Raw genomic sequence first — 21,629 nt, 5'->3', positions numbered from 1 at the left:
GACAACACGTTCTACAATGACTGTCGGCTGAGAAATCACGGTACGAAGTGGGCCATTCGCCAACGCCGTGTCCCATTTATCGTTCGCTACGTGCGCAGCACAGTGGCGCATTTCACGTCATGAGCATACCTCAGTGACATCAGTCTACCCTGCAATTGGCATAAAGTTCTGACCACTCCTTCTTGGTGTTGCATTTGCTCTGTCAGTCAGTGTATGTATATATATATTGTAGATAATGTTAACATTGAGAGGAATGGCTTGCGGCTGCAGTAATATGTCACTGTCCGAATGCGGCACGAAATTCGTTCACACTGCAAAAAAATCACAGTGATTCCTTGGCAGTCATCGAGCTCTTTGTTCCCTGTATAGTACACCATGTGGTCATTGGACACGCACTGACCACATCCTAGCCATATCATTTCACTCCCAGCGTTCCAATATCCTGTTTACTGAAACCATGAGAGATAACCATCTTGTGCTGACATGTTTCAAGATTTTGTGGCTTTTGAGCTCAGGTCCACTCATCTCCTGACATATCTTCAATTGTTTTCTTTTTTGGAGCTTCTTTCAAGAAAGAAACATGTCTATTAACAATGACTCCACCACGTTTGCACTTGCTTCCAATGATTTAGCAGCATTCTGGGCAACGAAGTCAAGAAGATGACATACAGCCTTGTATAAAAATTTAAAGATTCTGCTGTTTAAAAATGCTGACACTCCCTTAAATTTACCTACCATTGTATTTGCATTGTCAGAACCAAATGAAAAACAGTTTTCCCAATTCAGCATCTTGATCTTAATTTCTTCATCCAACACTAAAATATTCCTTCCCCAGTGTTATTACCACATTCCACCAAAGCAAGCAGTAGAGTAACCATCTTCTTTTTTCTCACAAAAATAAGTAAAACACCAATGGATACAATTTGCAGCCATTGTTATCATTACTACCATCAGCAGACAATGAGTGAAGTGCAGTGGCGAATTTCCCATACATGCGATTGATGTGCTACATCCCTTGAATTTTCAAGGTAAAATAAATATTCATGGTTCATATTTTAATGGAAGTTATCTGTATAATATTCAAACGCACAGTTATTGATACTCAGAGATGGATGAAACCAGCGTACCTGGCTAGTGACTGCCGACTAGCGACTCCAGAGATGGCAGTATGAGCATTGTATCCTTCTTGATCTCTTTCGTGGTGTTGGAATATGGAACGAACAGCCACATCTGTCAAGAAGGCAGTGCTAGTTGGAACCCTATAAGTTATCACACATGGCTGGGATTTGCTATTTCGAGAAATACTGAAGTTCTTGCTTGTGGGGCGATTCTTTTCTTGTGATATGTGACGAATTATTAGTGAAGTAATATAAAGGATTCAGTTTTGTGTGCTTGTACTGTAAATATCGAAGAAAGAAAATGCGGGAATGATGATTTTTTGATATGACATCACATTGATCAGATTAGTTCAGCAAGCATAGATGTAGAAGTGCCAGGGTCATGCGTTTCTACTGCACAATACGAATAGAATTCTAACCACTGTGTAATCAAACGATTATTAAGAGAACACTGTGGAGAGGTTTGCAATTGAATCCGGGGTTTGGGCATTCAATCTAGTGATTAAAAATTGTGTACCATAATCTTTACTACCATATCGGCCAACATTCTGATGGAATTCGAATCGGCTAACCAGCGTCAGACAATAGAGAATTGACACTGTACCAATCATAGCCATCAGGTGAGCATTTTTTCTAAGGAAAGGCCCTGTTATGAAACACCAACTACTCCAAGTGACTTCAAGCTTCTGAGGCCCTTGGCTTAATGATAAGTGTGTCTACAAATGGTCAAATCCTTTTTTGAGATATCTGGTGCAGAGACATAGGTTGGGATGACTCTCTTACCTCAGGACAAAGCGACTCACTGGCACACTTTGATTTCATCACTGTCACATTAATCACATGTTGCTATTTCAAGATGGTTAAAAGTTTCTAAACTGGTCAGCTGTCAGATACGGGTTCTATGATGCATCTGAATGGGCACATCAGGCTGCATTGTACATTAAAACTCTTGATAGCGTGCCTAACCTTCCGTTGGCATGCGGTATGAGCAGATTTGCTCTGGTGAAAAGGGTACCATAGCTCGAACTCCAAGCAGCACTGATAGGAGTTAAAATTCTTAACTTGTTCCAAGGCAATGTCATTTGATATCAAGAGGGCATTTCTTAGCAGTGATGAAAGAGTTGCTCTGGGATGGATTCAAAATGACCCTGCTTGGTGGAAGACATTAGTTTGCAACAAATTCATTTTCATACAGTCAACAAGGAAATGGGTGTTCTAAGGAACACATTCACTGCCTCAAAAACTTACCAGTATCTGGCAGAATATGGAATTACACAGAATTCATGCTTCTAGGGCTGCTTGTGGAGATGATTGTGGGAGCAGATGATTGGTACTTGAGAAAAGTATTTGGTCGATCTCGGATTACAGAGGAAAGCCTGAACACCAAGCTTGTGATGACCGAAGCAGCACTGAGCTCTAGACCAATCACACAAGGAGAGAAGATGATGAAACTTTTGCCACAAACACCAGGCCATTTCTTGTGTGGCCAGGGACTCATAAAAATCCCCACAGCTCTAGTCAAATGAAAGACAAAATTTAAAAAAATAATTGAGAAAGCAACAGAAGATAGCTTGACGACCTGTGGAAATGTTGGACTAAGGAAAACCTGATTCAGTTAAGGAGTTCACACAAGGTTCACCAAGGTTTGCCAAGAAAAGGTCCTCACATTTCAAAGCTGGAGACACTACCTTGATTAAACGAGGAATAGCGACTACATCACACATGGCTAAGAGGACGCACTTTTGATTTTCATCATGGAAGAGACAGAATAATTAGAACAGTTGTGCTTACAAAGCCCAACGGGGCGAGTCGCGTAACCGGTACAGCTAGCTGTTCCTCTTGGAATCGGGCATGGTGGACAGGATGTGGAGAATTGCAAGTTGTAGAAACTATTTACAAAATTCAACTTCAGATAGGGACACTTACAAGACTGGTGGTGAACATGCAGAACCATTGCTAATGTATAATATACAAGGTGCTCCCAAATGTGGAAAGTAATCAGGGAAGCGGATACACCAAAACAACACAAGAAGTCCTTAGTACCTATGAACACATGCCCCACAATGGATTGTTTAAAAGCTCCACCTGCCTTAGCAGGCTGTTACGGACCTTGCAGTACTTTGCCAGTGTGTGGAAAAAGATTGCCATCGAATATGTGCAATGCCTGGTGTGTTCGAACGTGTCCAGGTGTGCATTCAGGTGTACGGTGGACATATTAAGGACTGCTGTATTAGAATGCAGTATCCCTGCTGGTACACCGACATGGCAACAGCTACTTGACATGGGATGTGCTAATACTTCCCGTACAAAGTTGGAAAGTCTGTAACTCAATTGACCATAGGGCATATGTTCTTATGGGCATTTTGTGTAGTTTTGAAGTGTACTATCACCCTGCGATTCCTACCCACGTTTGGGAACAGCAGGCACTACATTCATAGATTCATTGCAGCAACCATCAAGAAACGAATGGAAACCAGAGCTTCAGGCCAGGGTATAAAAAATAAATAATGTACAAAGATACAAAAGTGTTGTATCTACCTCGGTAATATCCACGATTTCGGGTACTGTCAAAAATTTAAGATTGGTGGGAGGACTGGTATGTGATTAAAAAGATACATGCAACTGACCCCTGTTGAGGGGAGCACCTGGAAAGAGCTGCACCACCTCGGTACAAGGATTCACATTTGTTTGCCTCTGCAGCTTAATGGGTAATGCTATTAGCTGCCATCCTCTGAGGCCCTGATCCGATTCCTGATGATGATGCTTGTTGTTTTTAAGGGGCCTAACATCTAGGTCATTGGCCCCTAATGGTATGAAATGAGATGAAATATAATGACAATTTAAAAGTCCAAAATCATCCACTGACCAGAATTCAAAACATGATGAAGAATGAATGGATGGATATGAATTTATAACAATCAGTGGATCTGACTCGCATTCCCCACATGCTCAGAAACTCGAGTTAAACAATAGTATTACTGACCAAAGGACTGCTTCCAAAGCACAATCCTGCATCGATGATGCTTGTAGTATAAAGGGGTCCAAAATCCAGGTCATCAGCCCCTTCATAACGGTACTTATTGCTAGTAAAATAGAACGATGGTATTTGTCTTGGTGAGGTACTAATCAAAAGTATCGTAGACCAGTAGCGGCTTATCAAGTGCATCAGGTACAGCCCGGCTGCACTAACATTTCTCAAAACAATTGTCTATCATTTTCTGCATCCCTATATTTTCTGTTTAAAACATATTCGTTTAAAAAACCGAAGAGTGCGCTCTACATGTTGTGATTACTCAACAGGTGTAGCGCTCATAGTTAAGCAAGAACTGCTGTTCGCTTTCTTTACGAGTGTTGTGGACTGAGCGCAGCCCTCTCAATGCTCACAGCAGTGCGGGCTGACTTGTGACGTGTAACACAACGGTTGCCATGACAACACTCCAAGACTGTCATGAGTACACATATGGTTGTATTTTGCGCAGTGCAGCCCAGCGAGTCCCTGGGATATTCAGCTGCTTGGCTCGAGCTGGGACGATATTATCCAAACACATGTGGGCTCCTACAGCACTGCTGCCAATATTAGTATCTCAATCTCACGCTAAAACAATCAAATATAGACACATTTACTAGTATATTATGTCGCGAGAGTTGTGGCTACTGTTACAACAGCTGTAACAAGAAGCTTCTTATAAATTTGAACGTGTTGTGCACGGAGTATATTTTTATAGTGAAAATACCTGTCCGTTGTTATAATGTGAATCGTGGCCATGTGGCGGATTAACTGTGAGTGAACTGTAAATAGCATAAGCGCATTTGAAGAGCTTTTAGTAGCACAGCGCACACGGAGAGCTCTTGGCGTTTTTATAGTTACTGTGTGAAGCGTAGAATAATTATTGTCGTATGGATGTTTGGAGAGGAAGTGCGTTTAAAATTCATTAGGGATAGAAATATGTAGCGTGTGAGGTCGTACTAATATTATAGTATTTAAATTTTTTATAGTGTGAAAGAACAGTGTTCCCAACAAGGCTGCTTTAACATGGAACCCTTCGTGGATTTAGTTTGTATTTTAAGAGAAACTCTTTTCGAAATGGAAGGAGGAGAATAAAAAAGAAATTTTATCAAGGAATCATCCCCAGACAGTTCTGACTTATCAGAAAATAACAGGTATTGCCTCTGGAAAGACGCACACACGAAATTTCCAGGTATCTTGTTATAGTAGTTATCCGTGGTTATGCGGTAGTCATTATTTGCAGAAAATCTTTGTTGGCCTTGTCTTATTGTTGGAGTGAAACAGGGAGTCTGGAATCACACAAGATTTGAAAATATGTCCTGTGCTACTAGGTCTTTCCAAAAGCACGAAAGTTCCACGGAGCGTATAAAAAATGCTGTGGGATTTAAAGAACTTGAAGAAGAATCAGAATCAAATTGCTGACGCTTTAAGAGAAAATGCCCGTCTACACATCACTAAATTTAATGAGAATGTGAGGCTTAACAGACTTTTTATGCGATTACCAATCGATGCAGTTTTATTTCTTTTTAAGCAGGAAATGGCATTTAGAGGCCTGATGAGAGTGACTCCTCCTTAAATAGACAGAATTTCAAAGAACTGTTGAAACTTCTATTTTCCAGCAGCTCATTAGAAATTCAGCAGCATTATGCTTCTATAAAGAAAGTTTTTAGTGCAGAATCGAAAACTAAACAATGTGAGCTAATAACTGCATCTATACCTTCATTAGGGATGCTGTGAAAGAAGAAATTTTAGAAACCTCTTTCTTTTCAGTTCAGGTCAACGATACAACTGATATCATAAAGAAATTGCAGTGTTTGGTGATACTTCAGACACTACCCACAAAAGTGTGCTAGTTGAACGCTTTCTTAGTTTTTTTTTTACGTTAGTTCGGACCGTACAGCAATTACTTTATTCAGCTTGCTGCAGACTGTTTAGAGTGAAATTTCCTACAAAACTAAATCGATTGCCCAGTGTTATGACGGAGCTAGTGTCATGGCAGGTCATCTAAAGGATCTTCAAACTAAGGTCAAGGAAGATGCCCCTCAAGCATTATTTGTACATTGTTTGGCACGCCGATTAAATCTAGTGGTAAAGTGAAGTATTACCAACATATCAGAGTGCTGTACTTTTTTTGCGAGTCTTGGTGGTATTCCTTAATTTTTTCATTCATCAGCCAAAAGAACTTTCGTCGCTGATTCAGTAATTGCGAAGTGAATACCATCTGGTGTGGTGTTGGTCGTCACATGGGAAACTTTTGAGCGTGGTTGTCGAGGAGCGGGAGGGTTTGAAAGAAATTTTTGAAAGACTCATGTACGATCCTCAGAGGGGTTGCTTAATAACTTCAATAGCTTCCAGTTCACATTTTTATCAACAGTATTCAATGACATTTTTGAGCTTGCTAATATATTATTTAACGTGCTCCAAAACAAGTCTCTGGACGTTTACTCCTGTCTCTCAAAAATAAGCACCACACGGCAACTGATACTAGGTAAAAGGAATGAAGAAACATTCAAAACCTGTTTTCGTATGGCTGAGAAGAAAACCAAAATAGAACTAAAAAGACATTCTGGTTTAAAAACAGAAAGTAAAATTTTCCTAAAGTATCAAGTGTTTTATTTTCAGTTACTGGATTGAGTCTCCATAGAGATTGATACAAGATTTCAAGATATGCAGAAGCTCCAATTTCTTTGCTTAGGAGATAGCTCTAAGTTTGAAGAAATTTCTAAAATACACCCTCTTGATGCTCTAGAGAACTTAAAAATCTCTTATCCCACGACATTTGACACATACAGGTTAAAAAATAAACTTCAGTTTATCTGTTCTGATTCCACCTACAAAAATACCAGTTTGGACGAAATAATTCTGTCACTCAATAAAAATGAACTCACGGGCATTTTCGAAGAAGCGTATAAATTATTTTGTTTAATACTTACCATACTGTCTACCAGCTCCTCAGTGGAAAGAAGCTTTCTGTGCCTTAAGCGGATAAAAACCTACTTAAGGAATTCAACATCGCACGAGAGGTTGACTGCGCTGGCAACCATATCCCTGGAGAAGTCACTGCTCAGCGACTTGATGAATACAATGCCCTTTTACGATGACGTTGATAAGTTCGCTGCTTCAAAGGACCGAAGAATAGATTTAACGTACAAGCAATGGACGTTACCGAATGTGAGTAATATTTATTTTTTAGTTAATTTCATAGTTACATTGTACTTTTTAAAGTAAGTGCATGAAAATTATACAGCGGATATTTGTACCAAAAGATCACTCCGATCCCTTATTTCCTCCTAGCTAGATTATCCAACACACCTATTCAAAATGTACACGTTTATTGCAGACGCGAGTGTTGGGCTGCACCAAACTTACACCCCACGAGCCGCCACTGGCGTAGACTCGCACTTTTCCACACATTATGGTACTACTCACAGGTAATGTAAAGCGCACATGTAACACAGACCTATGGCGTTTCTCACATTGCGGGGCCATCTACAGACAACACAAACCTATGGTGTTTCTCACATAGGTGTACTAATCACAGGGACTCGCACTATCACGTTGTGTTCCTCACATAGTTGGTACTAATCATAGGCAAGGCAAACCCATGGTGTTGCTCATATAGTGGTACTAATTACAGGTACTGTAAAACTCACCCTGATTCACACACTGTCGCTACTAATCACTAACCTATTGTGTACCTAACATAGTGGTACTACGCACAAGTAAAGGCGACCCAGGGGGTTCCCCGCATGGTGGTACTAATTATAAGTAGTCTCACGGTTCTAATGCGATCATCCCTTGGTCGCCCCTTTTAGTTGCCTCTTACAACAGGCAGGGGATGCCGTGGGTGTATTCTTCGCCCGCATCCCTCCACTCACAGGCGGAGATTCGATTCCTGGTACTGCTAGAGATTTAGGAATGGCAATAGGGAGGGTATGTGGTTAAAAAATACATGCAGCTCATCTATACTGGAAGTGTGGCTGAGAAGAGCTAAACCACATGAGGACGAGAACAAGAGTTTCTTTTAATAGCTTGATTGGTTAGCAACCAGACACTCTTTGTCAATTACCGTTCTTGTTAAAATTTCAGGGATTTTTACACATTTCCACTGCTTACATGACCACAAACTAATTACTGCACGTAACTGAATGTAAGTTCTCCCTAAATCTATCTGACTAATGTCAGAATCACTGTCGATCCTGGTTAGGAAGTGTAACGAGATAGGGGTTGCCTTTTCCGTATCGGTTCCTTAGCTACAAGTGACAAACATCAACATGGTCACTTGTTAAGCCAGTAATTTGTTTACAACAATTTCCAAACCATTGTAGTATTAGGGTTCTGAAGTAATTCCTGCAGCTAACTTCAGTTATGACATGGATTTTCTGCTGAAATGCAGCTTGCAACCATCAACAGATACTCAACATAACTGTTTTCCAACTTACTTCATTTTCAATACCCTTACATAAGACCAAGATGGTATAATGAAGAAAAATTATAAATTTTAGACGAGTATATCGCAGGAAAAAATGAGTTTAGAGTTGCATTGTGCTGTAACAAGGTCATGCAAGCCTCTCCTTTATTATCATTCCCACACACCAGCCTGTGCTCACTCTAAAAATGTCAAGTCACCTGCTTTAGGAATTTGTTTTATCTTAAGCAATGTGGGTTACTGTAGTCACGTCCTAGTTCGTGAACCATGAGCAACGGCTGAGTGGCCTAGTAAGTGGTCCCGAGAGTCGGGATACCAGCTGCTATGGAATGGGAGTGGGCATCTCTGACATATTCTGAGTCATGGCCCTCCTTGTGCTCAGGCGGCTAGGACTATACAATTCACCGGTGGTCCATAACCCGTTAGAGGAGACACCCTCACTTGGACTATGTACAAGTAGGGTAGCAGCCTGCTTCATGAATTTACTGAGCTCAGAACATTTTAAGCAAGCCTCGGACCTATGGGAGTAACGGAGTCCCACTCCCATTTGACAGGCGAGAGACTCCTAGGAAACAACTTGGCGAACAAAATGGAATTCGATGGGGAGCTATCAATACTAATGGGGCTTATGGAAGAAAGAAAGTAGAACTGGCTGAGTCAGCAAAGAATTTGGATGCGCTAGGAGTAAGTGATATTCGGGTAAGGGGAGATAACGATGAAGAGATAGGAGATTATAAAGTGTACTTAACGGGTGTCAGAAAGGGAAGGGCAGAGTCTGGGGTAGGGCTCTTTATCAGGAATACCATTGCACGAAACAGTTTCTGTTAGGCACGTAAATGAGCGAATGATGTGGGTATATTTGTCAGTTGGAGGAATTAGGACTAGAATTGTGTCCGCGTATTCATCATGTGAGGGTGCAGATGAGGATAAAGTTGACAAGTTTTATGAAGCATTGAGTGACATCGTGGTCAGGGTCAACAGCAAGGATAGAATAGTGCTAAAGGGCGATTTCAATGCGAGAATTGGGAATAGAACTGAAGGATACGAAAGGATGATTGGTAAATGTGGGGAAGATATGGAAGCTAATGGGAATGGGAAGCGTTTGCTGGACTTCTGTGCTATGGGTTTAGCTGTTACGAATACATTCTTCAAGCATAAGGCTATTCACCGCTACACATGGGAGGCTAGGGGTACCAGATCCATAATAGACTATATCTTAACAGATTCCGAATTCAGGAAATCTGTTAGGAATGTACGAGTTTTCCAGGGATTTTTTGGTGATACAGATCACTATCTGATCTGTAGTGAACTAAGTATCTCTAGGCCTAGAGTAGAGAAAGTGAAATCTGTCTGCAAACGAATAAGGATAGAAAATCTCCAGGACGAGGAAATTAGACAGAAGTACATGGATATGATTAGTGAGAAGTTTCAAACAGTAGACAGTAAGCAGGTTCAGGATTTAGAAAGAGAATGGGTGGCAAACAGGGATGCTGTAGTAGAAACAGCAAGGGAATGCCTAGGAACAACTGTGTGTAAAGATGGGAAAAGGCAAACATCTTGGTGGAATGATGAAGTGAGAGCACCTTGTAAACGTAAAAAGAAGGCTTATCAGAAATGGCTCCAAACAAGGGCCGTGGCAGACAGGGATATGTACGTAGATGAAAGAAACAGAGCAAAACAAATAGTTGTTGAATCCAAAAAGAAGTCATGGGAAGATTTTGGTAACAACCTGGAAAGGTTAGGTCAAGCAGCAGGGAAACCTTTCTGTATAGTAATAAAGAGTCTTAGGAAGGGAGGGAAAAAGGAAATGAACAGTGTTTTGAGTAATTCAGGTGAACTCATAATAGATCCCAGGGAATCACTGGAGAGGTGGAGAGAGTATTTTGAACATCTTCTCAATGTAAAAGGAAATCATCCTGGTGGTGTTGCGAACACCCAAGCTCATGGGGAGGAGGAAAATGATGTTGATGAAATCATGCTCGAGGAAGTGGAAAGGATGGTAAATAAACTCCATTGTCATAGAGCAGCAGGAATAGATGAAATTAAACCTGAAATGGTGAAGTACAGTGGGAAGGCAGGGATGAAATGGCTTCATAGAGTAGTAAAATTAGCATGGAGTGTTGGTAAGGTACCTTCAGATTGGACAAAAGCAGTAATTGCACCTATCTATAAGCAAGGAACAGGAAGGATTGCAACAACTATCGAGGTATCTCATTGATTAGTATACCAGGCAAAGTATTCACTGGCATCTTGGAAGGGAGGGTGCGGTCAGTCGTTGAGAGGAAATTGGATGAAAACCAGTGTGGTTTCAGACCACAGAGAGGCCGTCAGGATCAGATTTTCAGTATGCGTCAGGTAATTGAAAAATGCTACGAGATGAATAGGCAGTTGTGTTTATGTTTCGTAGATCTAGAGAAAGCATATGACAGGGTACCGAGGGAAAAGATGTTCGCCATACTGGGGGACTATGGAATTAAAGGTAGATTATTAAAATCAATCAAAGGCATTTATGTTGACAATTGGGCTTCAGTGAGAATTGATGGTAGAATGAGTTCTTGGTTCAGGGTACTTACAGGGGTTAGACAAGGCTGCAATCTTTCACCTTTGCTGTTCGTAGTTTACATGGATCATCTGCTGAAAGGTATAAAATGGCAGGGAGGGACTCAGTTAGGTGGAAATGTAATAAGCAGTCTGGCCTATGCTGACGACTTGGTCTTAATGGCAGATTGTGCCGAAAGCCTGCAGTCTAACATCTTGGAACTTGAAAATAGGTGCAATGAGTATGGTACGAAAATTAGCCTTTCGAAGACTAAATTGATGACAATAGGTAAGAAATTAAACAAAATTGAATGTCAGATTGGTGATACAAAGCTAGAACAGGTCGATAATTTCAAGTATTTAGGTTGTGTGTTCTCTCAGGATGGTAATATAGTAAGTGAGATTGAATCAAGGTGTCTTAAAGCTAATGCAGTGAGCTCACAGTTGCGATCAACAGTATTCTGTAAGAAGGAAGTCAGCTCCCAGACGAAACTATCGTTACATCGGTCAGTTTTCAGACCGACTTTGCTTTACGGGTGCGAAAGCTGGGTGGACTCAGGATATCTTATTCATAAGTTAGAAGTAACAGACGTGAAAGTAGCAAGAATGATTGCTGGTACAAACAGGTGGGAACAATGGCAGGAGGGAACTCGAAATGAGGAGATAAATGATAATTTAGGAATGAACTCAATGGATGACGCTGTACGCATAAACCGGCTTCGGTGGTGGGGTCATGTAAGGCGAATGGAGGAGGATAGGTTACCGAAGAGAATAATGGACTCTGCTATGGAGGGCAAGAGAAGTAGAGGTAGACCAAGACGATGATGGTTAGACTCTGTTTCTAACGATTTAAGGATAAGAGGTATAGAACTAAATGAGGCCACAACACTAGTTGCAAATCGAGGATTGTGGCGACGTTTAGTAAATTCACAGAGGCTTGCAGACTGAACGCTGAAAGGCACAACAGTCTATAATGATAATGTATGTATGTATGTATGTTAAGCAACCTAAATCATGTTATCTATGGAAGGAGGAATTTTTCTTTGCATTTCTGTAGCACGTATTCACTAACTTGCTGTCCAAATCCTCAATCTTTTATTTGTAATGTTCAGAAAAGAGCTCTGTAATGAACTGACGTTCATTAACTTGTCCTTCATTTGTTACCACTAGCGAACATTTACTTCCATGATACAAAATTCTCTTTCCACTATACGGCTGTTTGTGGATTGTTTCATTAATACCTGCCGATTTAAAATTTACATTGTTATGTCAATGCGAGCTAGACAGTGATTACAAATTTGTTGAGGTGTACCACACCCGGGCGACTGGAGTGGGACAATGATGATGATGGTGCATCATTCAACTAATTCACTAACATTCAACAGAACAACTGTTTTCCCCACTTTCCTTCTTAGGATACTACAGACTCCCCAATGTTACTATCTTTGCACTTTCAATAACGAAAGCAAATAAACCCTTTAAAGTAATTATTTGGACTAGCCTATATTTCATAGGATTCCCATCTGTTTCATCCTACTATTAGTTTCATATCTGCATATGTGCAAAAAAACAGCCTTAATAGTATGCCTTGGACTGTGATTCTGAAATGACCCCTACAAACGTCAAAAATGAATCATCTTATAACCGGATAAATTATACTGATCAATACTTGAATATTTTGGACAGCATGTATCAATGGACCAGCATTATTTTCCTGACAGCCTGTTTCCAGTAAAATATGAAAAATGGCTTTTATGTTGTGATTGTTGAGGGTTCTAGTAATTTAGTCTGTTGTGTTATGGACATTGGGGAGATTTACAGTATAGTTCCTATCTCCACTTCATTCTGTAATTGAAGCTTTTTCTTTCCTCTGGGATGGAAGGGTCCAGAAATGATCATCTTTATGTAAGTATTAGTCTCCAAGTGGCTTTTAGAGTGAACTAGCTGTTGAACCTGCCATCGATGGGTAATGCCATCAAGCATAGATGAGTAACAGCCAGAGAGAGAGAGAGAGAGAGAGAGAGAGAGAGAGAGAGAGAGAGAGAGAGATCACTTCTCAATTAACAAGAGTCAGTTTTATCCACTTCGGACATTCAAGTCCACCACATTTAGTTTTCTTCCAGCTCAGTGATAATAGGATATTCAAGGTTAGTGGAGTCTGTCATTTCCACCTCCCTTCATGACTCCCCATACTCGTGTTATTTATGGTCACATTTTTCTTCCCACTTCTATAGTTATCTTAATTACCTCCCTGATCAATATGGGCTGATGATCATGTGGCTTTGTACCGTATTAAACAATCACTGCCATTTAACTCATTACCATGATGACTGAACAATATTTCCATGTCAGTGATGATCAGCATTGATATAAATATGTAGGACAGAAAAATGACTGGAAATTGTAGTTTTACACCTTTTGTTATGCACAGGTTTTTATGGAACAAATATATCCAGAGATATTGGACGTTTGCGATAAATGTAAATCACGAATACCTCAGTTATTTTTACTCAGGCAGAAGTTTACAAGACACAAAAGCTCGGAAATTATATTTTGACAACTTTTATAATGCACAGTTTTTCGATTCATTTAACACTAACGGAGAAATTTGACATTTCCCGTTTTGATTTCCTTAATACATTCACTACCAGTTACCTATTAGCCTCTTAAAACCCCAGTCTAGACATTTTAAATAGACACTTCAGGGGCTAACAACGTTAACATTCTTCCAGATTTGTAACTATACAGCAAACTCTCGATTATCCAGGCTAATCACCAGACAAATTTGCACGGATAAAAGAAATCACGGAATTTAATGCACAACGGAACTTTTGAAAATACAGAACATACAATAGTATTTGTAAATGCAATAATGTCAAAAAATTAATATTATTAAAAACATTTATCAATAAAGGAGACCAATATAAAAATTGCTTATGTCTTCTGTTGGTAAAACCCGAATACAAATAGTATGCAAAAGCCAGTTTTTGTCGTTTGGCAAAAAATAATCAGTAATTTTCTTTTGCTTTCAAGATTCCTTTAAGTTCTTTTGTATACAAGTATTAAAGTTTCAAAGTGCAACATCATTCCTCTTCAACATAATCTAAGAGAGTTTCAAAACTTTCCAATGCTAAAGGATGTTGCACACGTGCAATTTTTCTTTCTTCTAGCTCCTCCTCTTCTTGGCCACTCCCCTCATCTTCTGACCTGACTGTGGTGGCAATTTCTTCATCTGTCATTAGCTGGAAGTCTGATTCACATGCACCCACATGCAACCACTCTTCAATATTTTCACTGCTTACATTTTCAAATTCTTTAATTCCAGAAATCAAAGTGATTATGTCAGATGACTCATTTACTTGCATAGAAAATCCCTGGAAATCACTTCCTTATCTGATAGTAATTTATCCTAAGCGTGCATAATCGTTATTGACTTTATACTAGCCCAAACCCTTAAAACCAAATGTTCAGCATCCAGCAATGAAAGAAAGGCTCTTCCAGAATGTTAGTATGTTGTTATAGTCTTCAACCAAGTCACGAATTATGAACAGTAGATTTGTTTCATAAATGCAATAACACCCTGATCCATGGGTTGGAGAAACAATGTTACATTTGACGGTAAAACTTTCACTCTTATTTTCCCGTCATAGGAAACAAGTTCAGAAGGATATGAAGGAGCGTTACCTAAGAGTAGAACTGCCTTTACAGGTAACCGTTTTGGTTTTAGGTAATGTGCAACTTTGGGAACAAATTTGGAGCGAAACCAATCTGGGAAAATTCCTTGCTTCATCCATGCACCTTTTTGGTTATAATAGAACCACTGGGATATGTTGAATTTCATTCCCTTTAAAACAATGAGAATTTTCACCCTTCCCTCTTACCAACAATTTCATCTTATGGATTCCAGAAGCATTGGCGCAGCACATTACTGTTATTCATTAAGGATTTATGTTCTGTATCGTGAACAAGTGTACGAGATGGTACACATTTTCAGTACAAGCCAGACTAATCTGCATTATAAATCTGATCAAGAGATAAATTCTCCTCTGAAAAGTAATTTTCAAATTCTTGTTTAAATGTATCTGCTGTAACAGTATCTGCACTTAAAGTGCTCGCCTTGCGCAGCAATTTCCTGTATTCCATACCGCTCTTTAATCCTTGTAAACCAACCTGACAATGCACAAAATTAACCTTCCAAGCCTAAAATTTTGCTTTTCCAGCGCACACAGCACACAAAATTGGTATCCCTTTAGATCTCTTCTGATGAAACCATTGCAAGTTCAAAAATATAAACTTCATTTTGGTTCCGTATTGAACTGAGGTCACAAGTTAAGATTCCAGTAAAGTTCCACCCTTTCAGTATAATTGTAAGTTGTACAAGATATTATCTACAACATTTATTTATTTTTGGGACCGGTTTCAACATATACAAGTGTCATCATCAGCCTAAATCACTAAAAGAGCACGTACATAATCAATTTTAAAACTATAAAGATACATAAACATCATCCTTCATTTTCAAAAATAGAATTAACAGTTTAATAATTAATTTGGCATGTTTTGAAACACATAATAGTCCTATGCCGAACAATCAAATCTTGTGACGTATTATTTATAACTTGTTGATTGTGTGAAAGTCTCATGTATTGAATGTTGAATTAAAATAGTGTGCTCAGAGCAACATGCATTTGCAACAGGTTTAACATGCATGCAATCTTGCAGATAACATCTTGTACAACTTACATTTGTATTGAAAAGGTGGAACTTTACTGGAATCTTAACTTGTGAAACCACTGTAAGAGGATCGTAAGCCGACTTCTTCATAAGTTTTCGTTTTGAGGGGCCTGCTTCACTATTCAATTTCTAGTGAATTTTAAGAGTTTCCTTTTGCTACTTTTAATGCCACTAACTATCTGAACACCAATCTCATAATCAATGGTTACTTTATTTACTGGTCCTCCTTTCTCACACGTTTAATTTAATTCAAGTTTTTGTTTTCCAGTTCAAAGCACTCTCTTTAGCTTTGTAGCCATGAGTGCTATCACAGAACACCAACAAAGAGCTGCTATACAGTAAATTGTTTAGTGTTTAGTTCTTGAACAAAACATGCCGCTAGTACACTTGCAGTCTAGAGCATGCTCGAATTTCAAGCGCACAGTTTACACGTATTCAAAATGCTGTGACAAATATAAAGGAAATAAAATAAAAATAATAATGTAATAAACCTTGGAGGTGCATGGATAACCAGCACTCGGATAGTGGGGAGTTTGCTGTATTAAAAAAACTACACGAAATAAAAATCTGAAATTTTCATCATACCTTAAGGATGAGTTCTAGTAGAACTTGAGTGAGTGGTATCTTGTGTCACACATTCAATGATAAAAAGTCGAGTACCTCGTGAAATGGCGTGGAGCTGCGGCAATCACTTGTTCTGCGTACAAGTTAGTTAGTTCAGTATAAATAAACAAGAACATAACGCTCCAAAAATATATCTACGTATGACATTACACTTTCAGATAGATATACAGTATATCTACACATTCCTGTACATCAATATTTTCGCTAAATATAGCAGATAGAGGTGATAATACGGAGAGTCACGATCAGCACTTTGCTTAACAGTAATAATGTTCTCACAAAAATTTCATTCTCAAATTCATTTTCATTATCTGAGGGACTCAAATCACCTGAATCCTCATTAAACAATAATTACTTAGTAAAATAATTTTAATTTGGGCACTGCTCACTGCTACGTGCCATTTCTCACAGCCCTGGCAGGATACAGTGGTGCCAAAAAACAGATGAATTTCAAAGGTTAGCAGAAGGTGAACAACTGTGTTTTAGGTGTAAAAGTTAGAAGAAAGTGTACTCAGTCCCCTTCTGTAGGAAAAAAAAGCTACTCGCTACAGTCACAGTCTTTCGGAAAAAGAATGGAAAACCCGAGAGCAGTCATCTAAACAGCTTAATTCCCCTAAAGGAGGGAAGGGTTAGCCATCCTTTGTATCGTGCAAGCTTAACATTTCTACACCACCACATACCAATCAAATAATATGTAGCCTAGTCCAGTCTGTGGATGTCCGTGAACTTAAATACAGAGTTTCAAGAAATTCTGTCAAGTAGTTTTCCCGTGTTATTCACACAAAGAACCAAACAGGCAGAAACTGAAGTGAGCCTACTTTCAATTTATGTATACCCACTAAAATAAAAACAGTCTATGTATACCTAATCTGAGATAAAAGCGAAGTATGAGGCAAAAATCTGAACTGTAAAGACAAAACTGTAATTTTATTTATATAGATAAATGCTGCCGTACCTGTTCTTAAAGGGATATGTCTTACATAATTGTAGCAATAATGCCCATATAGAGGAGATATGTAGCAGCAGAAGAGACAAAGCACACCTCAACTTATAACAATAGCCGGTCAGTGTATTGCAGTGTTGCTTGGTTTTAGGCACCCACCGAGCTCAATGATATTATGGCATTTGAGGCCTAGGGTTCCAACTGACTCTATAAAGATTCCCTTTTTTTCTTCATTCCTCAAGTAATCGTACCTTCATCTTTTACTTCTCACTTTGATATTCTGCATTATCTTCCTGATCAAAAAGGAATAATGACCACGCAGTTCTTCAGCTTATTAAAAAATGTATTACAACAACCATCACCATCAGTGGCTAGTATTTTTATTATAATAACTGAACAATATTACCTCAGCAGCAATGCTCGCCATTGATGGACTTAAGAAGTAAGTATTAATAACCACCTAATCGATACTTTATTAATGCCTCAGGCAAAATTGAATAAAATTAAAACTTACAGGACATGTTTCGACCACTTAGTGGTCCTCTTCAGCTGTATAAATAAAGAACTGAAAAGAAAAACATTATGACAATAAGCACAAATAAAAGTTCTTTGGAGACTCCTTTGATAGAAAATGGAGGTCATCAGAATAGGTCATCTTGCCTCTCGTTCTTGTTTGGAAAAGATGTTTATTCTGTGCTGTCTAGAGGGTCTGTTTTTGAGCGCGACCTGGTGAAGTAACGATGTGATACAGTTTGACAGTTCATGGGAAGCTCTGGAGAGAAGGGAAGTAGAGTTTTATCGTCATCTAAAATAACATGTGAGGGAGGAGGGAGATTGGGCTGTGCTTCTGCGATGTCGTGTTTGATTATATCTCTTGTTCGTCTAGTCTGTTTCATGTCTACCCATTCTAAGTATTTGCTAATATTCTCATATAAGATGTTTTTATGCTCGTTGTTTTCCAGGTTGTTCATAAGATTACCTTTATTAATCATACAGATAATTTGAAGGTCCTGTTTTATATTGGTGAATTTGTGGTTGGACTCTTTCATATGGGATCCCATGGCAGAGAATCTTTTGTATCTTTCAGCATTGACGTGTTCTTGATATCTAATTGAGAAGTTCCTTCCAGATTGTTCCACGTAAGTTTTTTTACATTGAGCACAAGTCAGCTTATAAATACCCGATTCCTGGAATTTGTCATCTTTAAGTTTATTAGCTTTATTATGACTAAAGAATCTATGTTTTGTGTTGTTGTTTGTAGAGAAGGCTACCTTGGTATTGTGTTTCTTGAATAAGTTGGTGATTTCGTAAATCTTCGGGTTATTAAAGGTGAATTTTACATATCCTTTTTCTTTTTCTGAATGCTGTTTAAGTTTAATTTGTTGTTGGTATTGGCTTTTAGTGATGATTTTATTGATGAATTTCAAACTGAAGCCATTATGTAGAGCCTGTTGACGAATGAAAGAAAGTGTCTTTTTTCTGTCTGTTTCTGTTAGCGGAATTTCAAAGGCTCTGTTGACGAAACTATAATAAGCTGATTTCTTTTGCGAGATGGGATGTAAAGAATCACTTTTGATTGTAGTCGGGGTAAAAGTGGGTTTCCTGTATATTTTAAATTGGAAATGGTTGTCTTTACGAATTGTCTGGATATCCAGAAAATTGAGTATGCCTTTCTCTTCTTCTTCAGCTGTAAATTTTATGTTTGGGTCTAAATTATTCAAAGTGTTAAGGATACTGTGACTATCACTTATTTCCTTGTTAATTATGGCATAGGTATCATCAACATATCGAAGCCAGAGATCGAGTCCTTTAATGTGACCTACTATCTGAGTGTGTTCCAAAAAGTCGAGGTAAATGTTAGCTAAAATTCCAGAAGCCGGCGCTCCCATTGGAAGTCCATCTTGCTGATATATTTTATTATTAAAAGAGAAGAAATTGTGGTTCAAAACGAATTCCAAGATAGTAATGAAGTTTTCTATTTCAGGTATACTGATACGTTTGTGAATTAATAAATTCGTCTTTATAATCTCAATGGTGTTCTTAATAGGAATGTTCGTGTACATGTCCTTGATGTCGAAGGAACTTGTTACATGAGATGAAGTTAACTTGAAATCTTTAATAGCAATGCAGAACTCTTTGGAGTTTTTTATCGAAGATTTGGTATAAAATACATAGTTATGAGTTAAGAAACTATGAATAAATTGGGATATTTTGTATGTGGGGCTTCTCCGAAAATTAATTATAGGTCTCATAGGTGCACTCTTTTTATGTAATTTAGGCATAGCTCTTGCTTTAGGAACACACTCAGATAGTAGGTCACATTAAAGGACTCGATCTCTGGCTTCGATATGTTGATGATACCTATGCCATAATTAACAAGGAAATAAATGATAGTCACAGTATCCTTAACACTTTGAATAATTTAGACCCAAACATAAAATTTACAGCTGAAGAAGAAGAGAAAGGCATACTCAATTTTCTGGATATCCAAACAATTCGTAAAGACAACCATTTCCAATTTAAAATATACAGGAAACCCACTTTTACCCCGACTACAATCAAAAGTGATTCTTTACATCCCATCTCGCAAAAGAAATCAGCTTATTATAGTTTCGTCAACAGAGCCTTTGAAATTCCGCTAACAGAAACAGACAGAAAAAAGGAACTTTCTTTCATTCGTCAACAGGCTCTACATAATGGCTTCAGTTTGAAATTCATCAATAAAATCATCACTAAATGCCAATACCAACAACAAATTAAACTTAAACAGCATTCAGAAAAAGAAAAAGGATATGTAAAATTCACCTTTAATAACCCGAAGATTTACGAAATCACCAACTTATTCAAGAAACACAATACCAAGGTAGCCTTCTCTACAAACAACAACACAAAGCATAGATTCTTTAGTCATAATAAAGCTAATAAACTTAAAGATGACGAATTCCAGGAATCGGGTATTTATAAGCTGACTTGTGCTCAATGTAAAAAAACTTACATGGGACAATCTGGAAGGAACTTCTCAATTAGATATCAAGAACACGTCAATGCTGAAAGATACAAAAGATTCTCTGCCATGGGATCCCATATGAAAGAGTCCAACCACAAATTCACCAATATAAAACAGGACCTTCAAATTATCTGTATGATTAATAAAGGTAATCTTATGAACAACCTGGAAAACAACGAGCATAAAAACATCTTATATGAGAATATTAGCAAATACTTAGAATGGGTAGACATGAAACAGACTAGACGAACAAGAGATATAATCAAACACGACATCGCAGAAGCACAGCCCAATCTCCATCCTCCCTCACATGTTATTTTAGATGACGATAAAACTCTACTTCCCTTCTCTCCAGAGCTTTCCATGAACTGTCAAACTGTATCACATCATTACTTCACCAGGTCGCGCTCAAAAACAGACCCTCTAGACAGCACAGAATAAACATCTTTTCCAAACAAGAACGAGAGGCAAGATGACCTATTCTGAAGACCTCCATTTTTTATCAAAGGAGTCTCCAAAGAACTTTTATTTGTGCTTATTGTCATAATGTTTTTCTTTTCAGTTCTTTATTTATACAGCTGAAGAGGACCACTAAGTGGTCGAAACATGTCCTGTAAGTTTTAATTTTATTCAATTTTGCCTGAGGCATTAATAAAGTATTGATTAGGTGGTTATTAATACTTACTTCTTGATTAAACATCGATACGGTCATGAAATGGACAACTTGTAATTGATGGACTTGGTAAGAAGAACTTAAATCTGCAAGTATCTCCTTTATTATAACTCATTCGGTAAAAATGCATCGGACATTCCAGTGATCAGGAGATTTGCCTCAAATAGACTTAATTATTATCGGGCAGAGATTCAGAAACCGGGCACTGGACTGCAACACCTTTCCAGTAGCAGAAGGCGGCTCTGACCACAAATGCATAAAAATGAGGAGGGCAGAAAAGAATGCTGTAAGATATGTCCAACCCTTGTCCCTTTTTTCTATGGGGTTGGGTATGAAGTGAGAATATTGATAAGTTTTTACAAACAGATGCCCTTACTGATGTCAACCTCATCAGAGGAGTTAATGAGAAGAAATCAATGATATATGTGATTTAAAAAAAAGGGATAGCGTGAAGCATGGTGCCGGCACATAACCTGCTCCTCTTGAAGAGCAACACGCCTAACTTAACATCGCCTTCTGACAGACAAACTACCACCAACAGCATCATATGTGCTCA

General features: G+C 38.5%; 1 protein-coding gene across 3 annotated transcripts in view; it reads right to left on the bottom strand.

The window, feature by feature from the left end:
• LOC136873706 (uncharacterized) overlaps positions 1–21,629 on the bottom strand; it is a 542,234-nt gene that overhangs the window by 75,866 nt on the left and 444,739 nt on the right. For 2 of the 3 annotated variants that reach the window (XM_068228013.1, XM_067146840.2), the window contains one exon: positions 16,412–16,523. The exons of the other annotated variant lie outside the window; for it this stretch is intronic. The gene's annotated coding sequence lies outside the window, so the exon portion shown is untranslated. The remainder of the gene's footprint in view (positions 1–16,411; positions 16,524–21,629) is intronic. 3 annotated transcript variants of the gene reach the window in all.

This window comes from Anabrus simplex, chromosome 5 (assembly GCF_040414725.1).
Source record: "Anabrus simplex isolate iqAnaSimp1 chromosome 5, ASM4041472v1, whole genome shotgun sequence".
In the NCBI taxonomy this organism is placed as follows: Eukaryota; Metazoa; Arthropoda; class Insecta; order Orthoptera; family Tettigoniidae; genus Anabrus; species Anabrus simplex.
The sequence above is the reverse complement of the archived record's forward strand: the minus strand, read 5'-3'. Positions and strand labels throughout refer to the sequence as shown.